Below are 9144 nucleotides of genomic sequence, written 5' to 3'. Positions count from 1 at the left end.
CTGGCTTTTTCTTGCCTTACTCCTTCCAAGTGTTTAAATCTCCAAAGCTCAGCCTTACTACTTTGTAATCTTGTTTCCTAGAAGTGTCTTAATAGTGTACATTATCAACACTTGGTGACTCCAACTATCTATGTGACTCACTTTGATATCGGGGTGACATCTCAAACCTGGCACATCAAGACTCCATATTTATACATGTATGGGCAGTACTAAATGAACTCAGTGACATATGAAAAACACACATGAAGCTGGAAACAGAGGATGGAGGTGGTCTAGGAAGAGAGGGAAGTAGAGACCAAATAGAATTGAAATACATTATGTACATCTATGAAATTGTCAAATAATAAGTTATTAAATACATACATACATACATACATACATACATACAATTGACACACCCAATATTCAATTCCTGTTCTCTCTGAAACATTATAGATTTTCTCATCTCTGTATATGGCAACATTGTTTTCCTTTTAGGTAAAGTCCAAAACTTTGAGGTAATTATTTACATGCAATATATTAGAAAATGAAATACTAGTATATCAAAAAACACAGATAAACCACAACACTAAAATAGTGGGTGACTTAATATTCCACTCTCACAAATTGGCAAATCACCTGGAGAGGGCTAAACAGAGAAATTCTGGAATTAAATGACACAATAGTAATGTATTCTATGCTTGCAGACAGAAACCTAGCATAACTGTCTCCTGAGAGGCTTCATCCAGTGTCAGATCGAAGCAGATGCAGAGACCCATAACCAAACATCTGGTGGAACTTGTAGAGCCTTGTGGAAGAGTGCAGGATAGAAGTGGGCAAGTCGGAGGGGTCAAGGACAACACAAGAAGATTTACCGATTTAACTAATCTGGGCCCATGGGGGCTCAAAAAGCCTGTGCCACCAACCAGGGAGCATTCAGTAGCTGGACCTAGACTCCTATACATCTGTAGCAAATGTACAGTTTGGTCTTCATGTTGGTCCCCTAATAAGTGGAGCAGGGGCTTTGTGTTCCCTGTCATTGGATCCCTTTCCTCCTACCTGGACTGCCTGATTAGTCCTCAGTGAGAGTAGATGTGCCTACTCCTACTGGGGCTAGGACAAAGTGGTACCCAAGGGGGGCTTCCCCTGAGGAGAAGGGGAATGGACAATGCGGGAGAGGGATTTGTAAGGGTGTGACTGGGAGGAGAGGAAGGAGAGAGTGATCAGAATGTAAAGAGAATAAAAAATAAATTGTTGGGGAAAATGACATCATAAACCAAATGGAATGACCAGTTATAGAGCATTCTACCTAAACACTGAAGAGCACATTTTTTTGTTTTGTTTTGTTTTCAGCAGCCAATGGAAATCTATAAAAAATGGACCATATATTAAGAAAAATAGAAAGTATGGACAAATGTAAGAAAGTTGAAAAAGCTATATCTAATTGAAAACCACTAAGAAATCGAAAAAATTAGCCTTCTCCAACAGAGTCTCACTGGGTATACAAACCTCATTTAAGGGCAGGCCCTATGCTCAGCAGCATATGGCCAACACAAAACAAACTCAATGGTATTTTTGGAGGTCTGTTTTTCAGACCTTACATGTCTTTTGCTTGTATATTATCATTTCTGTCATTTCTGAGTTTATTTTTATGCCTTTGCCATGTTTTTGAATGTGTATGTCTCAGAGTCTGCATGTGTTTCTTGTGCTTTATCTTTGGCTATTTGCCTGTCCGATTGTTTATTTTGTCCTATTCTGGTTTGTTTTAATTATATTTTATTATTGCTATTATTTTAGATGTCTGCTTGTGTTCTTTTTTATTAATTATTTTATTTATTTACATTTCAAGTGCTGTCCCTCTTCCTGGTGACCCCTCTGCAAACCACCTCCTTCCCCCTCCCATTTGTCTCTTGGAGGTTGCTCCCCCAACCACCCACTGACTCCTGGCTCACCCCTCCAGCATCCCCCTTCACTGGAGCAACAAGCCTACACAGGTCCAAGCAACCTTTCCTCCAATTGATGCCAAATACAGAAGTCCTCTGCTACATTCATACATACATAGCAGAAGCCATGGACCCACCAATCTATACTCTTTGCTGGGAACTCTGTGGAGTCAGATTAGTTGATATTGTTGTTCTTCCTATAGGTTTACAATCCCCTTCAGCTCTTTCAGTCCTTTCCCTAACTCTTCCATTGGGGTCCCCGGTCAGTCTCAGTCCAGTGGATGGCTGTTTGGTTATCTGCATCTGTCTTAGTCAGGTGTGGGCAGAGCCTCTCAGAAGACAGCTGTACTAGGGTACTGTATGCAAGCACTTTTTGGAATCAGCAATAGTGTAGGGTTTGGTATCTGTGAATGAGATGAATCTCAAGGTGAGATGGTCTCTGGATGGCCTTTCCTTCAGTCTCTGCTCCATTTTTTTTTTGTTCCTGTACTTCCTCTAGACAGGAAAAATTCTTGTTTAAATTTTTTGAGATGAGTGGGTGGCCCCATCCATCCACTGAGGGGCATGTCTATCTACTGGAGGGGGTCTCTTCATTCTATATCTCCCTGCTGTTGTGTATTTTTGGTAAATTCATTCCTATTGGGTCCTGGGAGCCTCTCACATCCCTGGCATTTGGTACTTTAGAGTGGTTCCTCCCCCCTCCACCACAACTGTTACTTATTTCTATTCATTCTCCTGGCCCTCTGGACTTCTCTCCTGTCTCTACTCATACGTGGTCCTGCCCCACTTTTTTCCTCTCCCCTCCCCTCTCCTACCCAGGTCCTTCCCTCCCTCTGCCGCCAGTGATTATTTTGTTCTCCCTTCTAAATAGGATTGAAGCTTCTACACTTTGCTCTTCCTTCGTGTTAAGCTTCATATGAACTGTGAGTTGTATCATGAGTATTCTGTACTTTTTGGCTAATATCCACTTATCAGTAACTACATACTATATATGTCCTTTTGGGTCTGGGTTACCTCACTCAAGATATTTTCTAGTTCCATCCATTTACCTACAATATTTGTGTAGTCATTGTTCTTAATAGCTGTGTAGTATTTCATTGTGTAAATGTACCACAATACAAAAATGTATTCCATTTTTCCATTGAGGGACATCTGGGTTGTTTCCACCTTCTGGCTATTATAAGTAAGGCTTCTATGAACATAGTAGAGCATGTGTCCTTATTATATGTTGGAACATCTTTTGGGTATATGCCCAGTAGTGATATAGCTGGGTCTTCAGGTAGAACTATTTTCAATTTTCTGAGGAACTGCCAGATTGATTTCCAAAGTAGGTGACCAGCTTGCAATCACACCTGCAATGGAGGAGTGTTCCCTTTCTCTATATCCCCACCAGTATCTGCTGTCATCTGAGTTTTTGATCTTAGCCACATCTTAGGATGATATGTCTCCAGCAGTGCAGATAGGTCCTGAGTCTACTATGTCTGTTTGTGTTCTAATGATAAAGAAAAAGGAAGGGTGTAGAGATGGGTTGGTGAGGAAGTGGGAGAGAAGCCGGGAGGAAGAATCTGGGAAACCCAGAATATATTGTATGAAAAAAATGTTTTCAAGAGAAAAAGAGCCAGCAATTACCAAGAATTATTCACAATAAATATATTCTTTGCCTTCTTTTTTTCATTTTTTAAATTTCTTCCCAGTCTGCTTTTATACCATTTTAATTACATGCAAGTATTAAGGTCAGTTCTAGGTTGAGGAACTAGCAATACAATAGATGCAAATAGTCAAGGAACAAGCAAGAGAGTAAACACAAATTCTCTGCCCTTTTACAAAAAGATCAGCATGGTGTTGTCTGGCATAGAAATACACATATTGATTAATAGAATAGAGCTGAGGACTCATATATCTAAGTCATTGGTTTTATAACCATCTGCATTTTGACAAAGAGCTCAACACCATACAATGGAAGAAAAGATAGAGTGTTCAGCAAGTATTGCGGGTCAAACTGGATAGCTATACATAAAGGAATAAGACTAGATCTTTGTCTCTCACTCTGTACAAAATTCAACTCCAAATTGATCAAGAATCTTGGCTTAAGATCTGACACCCTGGATATGATAGTTCAGAAAGGAGAAAATACACTTGATTTGTAGTCATAGGAATGGACTTTCTGAATAGGATCACAGCAGTGAAAGCTGTTTACATTCTAGAGAAGCAACAGCCCAGAGAATGAGAAAAAAACCTTTAGAATCTATCATATGACAAAGAATTTGTATCCTTATACAACAACAACAAACATCAAGAATACAAACAAGCCAATTAAAACATGAAACATAAAAGAACTAGAAAGATAAAACAGCAGATAAGAGCACTAATTATTCTTGAAAAGACTCTGGATTTCTAGGGGATCCATGCCTTCTTTTGACCCCCAGGGGCACATGCATGCTATACCGATGTATGTGTATGCAAAACACTCATTCAGAGAAAATAAAGTAATCTAATAGTGAGTAAATATACATTATATGTATAATAGTAACATAAAAAAAGAGGCTATCAACTTGGAAGGGGGTCACATGGGAGGGTTTGAGGAAGGATAGGTGATAGAGACTAGAAGGAAAGTTGACAAAAAGAATCAAATGTGACATGAATCTAAATAGAGTTATCAAATGATAAAACACAAATGGGTGAGAAACAGTTTTTTAAATGTTCAGTATTCATAGCCATCACGGAATTACAAATTAAAACTAATCTGGGATTTAATCTTACCCAAGCCAGGATGATTAAAATCCAAAATCAAACAACAACAACAACAATGTTGGCATAGATGTGGAGGAAGGAGAATACTTGTTTGCTGTTAATGAAAATGCAATCTGGTGTGGTCACTGAAATTTACTGTAGAGCAGTGGTTCGAAATCTACGGGTCATAACCCCACTGGGAGTGGCATATCAGATATCCTACATATCAGATATTTACATTATGATTCGTGACAGTAGAAAAATTACGGGTATGAAGTAGCAACAAAATAACTTTATAGTTGAAGGTTACCACAGCATGAGGAACTGTGTTAAAGGGTCACATCATTGGGAAGGTTGAAAACAACAGCTATATTTTCCTCAAAAAGTCAAAAGTTGATCTACAACGTATTCCGGCTATAGGTATATAATCATAGGACTCTACATCCTACTACTTGCTCATCTATGTTTATTATGCTCTATCAACAAGGACTAGGAAATAAAAAGGGATGGATAGAGAATGGAAATGTGGTATGTCGACATGATAGCTGGTAAGAAAAATGAAGCTCCTGGGTAAATGGATGGAGCTAGAAACAACAACTGTGAATGAGGTAATTCAGACTCCAAAGGATGTCTCATTTGTGGGAGTCAGCTCCAAAATTTTACATATGTGAGTTTCATTTAGAATATCCTTACATGTCAGGCACGTGGTAAGGAGCCACGTCGAGGAATACTCTAAGAGAAGGAGATAGAACACAAATATTTGAAGGAGAAAGGGAAATAATGAAATAGGAAGGGTTAAATGAGAAGGAAGGTGGGTAGGCAAGGTAGAGATGGGAACATGAGGAGGAATGAGTACACTATAGGTATTTTGGGAAAGTCATATGAAAACTCGCCACTATAGGAGCTTCCAAAATATGTTCACATATTTAAAAAAACCTTACACGGAGTTATCCTGTAATGGTGGGGGATGATGTTCCTTCCGGAAACCACAGGATGATAAATAAAATGTCCAGTGCTAAGAATGCATTGTTCAGTGAAATATCATAGACCTCAAAATAGTATAGACTATTGTCATTGTTCTTAATTGACCCAAGGACTAAGTGGAAAGACTCTACTGCCAGAGACCTGAGAGGATTAAGTCACAGAACATGGATAACAAGAGCTGGTACCGACCAGGACATTTCTTCCCAACCATCTAGTTTCCATACTGTTTGAAGATGCTGTGCAGGCTACTAGAGTAGAAGAGTGGTCCTCAGTCTTACTACACTTTCAAACATGAATAAAAAAAATAGCCAAAGTAGTAGCTAAAAACTCACTAGGGATGGTTAGTTAGGATTAGCCTAACTCAAAACATAAGCCTAAATAAAATATTTACATTATCTAGAATTAGCTCCGCCAACTGGTTATTTGAATTACTATTTCAATCAAGTTATTATCTGGATTCAGATATTTAGTTATCTCATTGTGCAACCTTGAAAAGGTCCATTTTTTTATCAGAAATTCCACATGTTTCATGATCAGTTTCCTTGGTGTTTTAATATCCAACTGCTATACAAATATTTAAATTTATAGAAATTGCTTTTGAAACTTCTTGTGACATTCCAAATATAATAATGTTTACTAAGTACAATAAAGTCACTGAGAGTTCTTTATTCAGTTGCATAGCTATGACATCTAGTTAATTTGTTTTTCACTTCTTAGCCAGTTTTCTTTCTTTAATGCCTTGCTGTAGGAAATGGAAATATCTTAACCTCAATAGGTCATAAGCAATTTGTCATTGCAATGCAAAGGACTATAAAAGGTAGAAATGTTGTGATTGAGATCAACAATGCCAAATTTAGGATTTGAAACTACTATTCCAACCTGCCTTTATTGAAGTATAATTAAAACACGATTGTAGTTTCTTAAGATGAAATTCATGAAATCTTTTGACTTAAGAATGAATTGTAAGGTGATTAGTGCAATCAAGCTAATTAATGAATACAGAACTTGACATAGTTTTTTTCTGATAGTGTATGAAATTACTCTGATATGAGATTATTCTGTTTCCAAAGCTCAAGTCTAAAATGAATTATTATTCACTATTGAAACTATGGTGTACCTTCTTAGATTACCAGACTGATAATTGAAAGCTTATGCCATTTGACTAAATTTCCCGACTTGTCAATTACGGCAGCTTGGATGACAAGAGAAAATAATTTTTGATAGAAAAATATACCTACTTTGTTTTGAACATAACCATATCCTTATTCTTTATTAATGTATATCTTGAAAAGGAATACTTCCCTGTCTTCTTTTGATGAAGGTAAATTTCATGGATACTGTGTCATTTGCTCCTTCAAACTCCCTCAGATGAATAAATAGGTAAAACTCTGTTCCCACTTTATAGGAAACTGGCAGAGACCTAGTTACTTAATTGCATTTTTGGAAGGTAACATAGATGCATAATGATACTTAAGACTAGAACCCTAATTTACTAAATTTTCTTTTAATTTTTTATTGGTTCTTTGTGAATTTCACATCATGCATCCCAATCCCACTCATCTTGCCCTCCCCTTGTATCAACCCTCCACCCTTGCAACCCCCTCCCAACAGAGAAAAAAATCATTGTGGAAGATATAGTGTGTCACAGTGTGTCCCACAGTATACCATTTTGTCCTTACTTCGTTGCTTGCAGTTGTTCATTGCAATGACTTGATGGTCTGTTATGAGCCCTCTGGCTTCTTCTATGTTATAAATACTGAAACCTCTCTGGGACTCCTCAAAGATAGTCTCTTGTTGTGTTCTGTCAGGGAGATCATATAGTTTTAGATCCATAGGACCAGTTTCTTCTTACACTCCAGCATGTCATCCATAGGATAGATGTTGGGATGGGCCAATTCAAAGCCCTGGATCCAGGCCTGAGATGTATCTGAGGTGGTCAGGTATTTCCTGCTATCATGTCCTTGGGGATGGCTTACCAGCAAACTCCTCTACCAGGGCCAATTCTACCCTGATACCTAGGCAAGGTGCAGAACATGGTCTCCTAAGTGTTTCAGCAGGTGAGGTACACAGCCAGTTCTCCTATTCTCATGACCTGTAGCCAGCTCTCCTGCCTGCTGCAGATGGCAAGGGATGAAAGAGAAGAGGGCATCTCCCCTTAGTCCATGCCTCTGCCCAGCAGACAAGAGACAGCAGACTCTCCTATACTCACATCCTGGGGCTGCTCACCTGTAACCCTCACATCTAGGGCCAGCTCTACTGTACTGCCCAGGTGACTTGCAGGGCCTGTTATTCTGAATGTTTCAGCGGGTGAGGTGCAGCGACAGCTCTCCCACTCTTAAGACCTGGTGCAGGGGGAGGCTAGCTTTCCTGCTTGCCAGTGGAAGTAAGGGGTGAGGTGAGGGACATCTCTCCCTAGTCCACATCTCCACATGAGTGATGAGTAGAAGGGCCAGATCTCCCATGCTAGGCAATGTGGAGGGCCTGTTCTCCACTGTCCATTTCTGCACTGTCCTCAGAAATCAATATGCTCTCAGGCGAGAGCCCAGGCCAGGAATGTTCACCTGGCACTTGGTGGTAACAGAACCCTGCTGTTGTAAGGCCATAGACCCTGGAATAGCCCTCAGTGGCAGCACAGGCCAGGATCCTGCACCATGGTCCCAGGTGATGTCATCAACTACTCACATCAGGCTACCCCTCATTACCCTTGAGTTTCCACTTCTGCCCACATCCTTCTGTTTCTCTTTCTCTTTCATTTCCCCACCACTTACTTGCTCCTCTTAGAGTAGCCAGAGTCTCTGAGTGTCTGGGGTTGTCTCAAGAGTGCTATGCCCTGCTCATGCATTATGGTGCTGGGTAGGGATTCATCTCAGGCATGCTATGTCCTCGACCTCCAGCCCTGAATGGTCCTTTCGGGCTAGCTCCCTCTCCAGGTCTCATGGTACCAGTCTAGTGGTCATTTCATGCTCACTCCTGACCTGGCATCCCGAGTGGCCTCATGCAAGGGTCATCTATCTTGGCCTCACTCTAGTCCAGAGCCCCCAGTCCCAGGTGGGGTTTTTCTAGTATCTGGCTTGCTCCCCATTGATGCTTGCATGGTGCTGGACTGGTGGTTTTCTCCCCGTTTTTTAGGGAATGTTAGGCTACCAATCAAAAGATGTTCATAGGTCAGAACACTGAGCACAGACATCACCTCTGTCCTCTTTGCCACCTACTGATGCACATGTGACACAGCAACCACACCTGCAATGCTTCTAAGGGCAGGCACGTTTACTAACTTTCAATCCAGAAGTCTAATTATTCAATGACTGCTTTATACACTTTCCTGAGTTTGCTCTTTATGGTGTTACTTACTTTTTAAAAAGCTCTCCCAATGTAAAAATCAATCAAAATTTGACATTTAAAATATTTTATTTTGGGAGGATTCTTAAATGTATACAAGGTACATTGATCATATTAACCCCCATTTCTCCACCAGTTCTTTTCAGATCTCCTTACCAGAGTACCCACT

General features: G+C 39.9%; 1 non-coding gene across 1 annotated transcript; it reads right to left on the bottom strand.

The window, feature by feature from the left end:
• Positions 1 to 8767: 8767 nt before the first annotated feature.
• On the bottom strand, positions 8768 to 8898 carry LOC114621270. The gene has a single exon (XR_003711407.1). It is a non-coding gene; the product is annotated as a small nucleolar RNA SNORA17 (small nucleolar RNA).
• Between the last annotated feature and the right edge of the window lie 246 nt (positions 8899 to 9144).

This window comes from Grammomys surdaster, unplaced genomic scaffold, assembly GCF_004785775.1.
Source record: "Grammomys surdaster isolate TR1022 unplaced genomic scaffold, NIH_TR_1.0 173, whole genome shotgun sequence".
Classification (NCBI taxonomy): Eukaryota; Metazoa; Chordata; class Mammalia; order Rodentia; family Muridae; genus Grammomys; species Grammomys surdaster.
The sequence above is the reverse complement of the archived record's forward strand: the minus strand, read 5'-3'. Positions and strand labels throughout refer to the sequence as shown.